Source organism: Ochotona princeps, chromosome 6 (assembly GCF_030435755.1).
Source record: "Ochotona princeps isolate mOchPri1 chromosome 6, mOchPri1.hap1, whole genome shotgun sequence".
In the NCBI taxonomy this organism is placed as follows: Eukaryota; Metazoa; Chordata; class Mammalia; order Lagomorpha; family Ochotonidae; genus Ochotona; species Ochotona princeps.
The window spans coordinates 37,485,830-37,487,337 of record NC_080837.1 but is presented as its reverse complement, the minus strand read 5'-3'; the positions used below and the strand labels follow the sequence as shown (position 1 = coordinate 37,487,337).

At 45.2% G+C, this 1,508-nt stretch overlaps 1 pseudogene; it reads left to right on the top strand.

Annotated features, from left to right (window-relative positions):
- Positions 1-1,334: 1,334 nt before the first annotated feature.
- On the top strand, positions 1,335-1,508 carry LOC118759401 (small nucleolar RNA U3; annotated as a pseudogene).

Genomic DNA, 1,508 nt, shown 5'->3' with positions numbered 1-1,508 from the left:
ATGACATTTTTCTGCATTACAATGATAGTCATCATTATACTATTCAAATGGATCATTTGGACCTGACACTGGGTTTCTCTTTTGGGGTTCCTTTTCTGTGCCCCAAGGTTACTCATATTGATATTGGGGGGGAGGCTGATATCATGGTGTACTGCATCAAGCTGCCACGTGCACACTGATTGCAGTCCTGGTCATCGGACTTCAGGTGTAGCTCTCTGCTAACAGCCTGAAGCAACAGCAGAAGGTAGCCCTGTGCTCGGGCCCCTGCCACCCATGTGAGAGACCTGCGTGAAGTTCAGGGTTCCTGACTTCAGCCTTGCTCAGGGCTGGCTATGTTTAGCCACTTGGTGGAGTGTTCCAGCAAATGGAAGTCCTCTGTCTTTTGTCCCTTCCCTTCTCTCTGTAACTCGGATTTTAAAATAAATATCTTTTTTAAAAACAAAGCATCAGAAAAAAATTGCCCTTGGGGAAAAAATATATATAGTTTAGAGAAAAGATTGTGCTTCTCCTCATTAAATTTTTTTTTTAAAGATTTATTCATTTTATTACAGCCAGATATAGAGAGGAGGAGAGACAGAGAGGAAGATCTTCCGTCCGATGATTTACTCCCCAAGTGAGCCGCAACGGGCAGGTGCGCGCCAATCCGAAGCTGGGAACCAGGAACCTCTTCCGGGTCTCCCACGCGGGTGCAGGGTCCCAATGCATTGAGCCGTCCTCAACTGCTTTCCCAGGCCACAAGCAGGGAGCTGGATGGGAAGTGGAGCTGCCGGGATTAGAACCGGCGCCCATATGGGATCCCGGGGCGTTCAAGGCGAGGACTTTAGCCGCTAGGCCATGGCTGCCGGGCCCGTCCTCATTAAATTTTGACTTACTAGAGGCAGCTTCCTTGAGATTTTTAGATCATTCAATGAGATTGCATTTTAGCATAAGCCCCCAATTTTTTCAATTACACATTTATAAATTCTCAAGAATTGCCAATTGAACCATTAGAGATGAATCTAGTTTTTCTTATTTCCACATTTAAAAACAATATTTTATTCATTTTTATTGGAAAGGCAGATCAGATTTACAGAGAGGAGAAACAGACAGATTTTCTGTCTGCTTGTTCACTCCCCAGGTGGCCACAGCAGCCCGAGCTGAGCCAATCTGAAGCCAGGAGCCTCTTCCGGGTATCCCATGTGGTTGCAGGGTCTCAAGCCCTTGGGTCATCCTCTACTGCTTTTCCAGACCACAAGCAGGGAGCTAGATCGAAAGTGGAGCAGCCAGAACTGACACCAGTGGTCATATGGATTCTAGCACCACAAGGCAAAGGATTAAAAGGTTGAGCCACCACACCAACCCAAGAAATCATTTCTATATTTAAAAAAGGTTCTCTGAATATGTAATGTACCAGAAGTCATGAGGAGGAAACACAGCTGTTTTCTGAACATGAAGCTGTTTCTCGCCATAGGTGATAGTCCTTATATTTATTTGGGAATGTGAAAGAAAGAGAATACATTCTGAGTGGT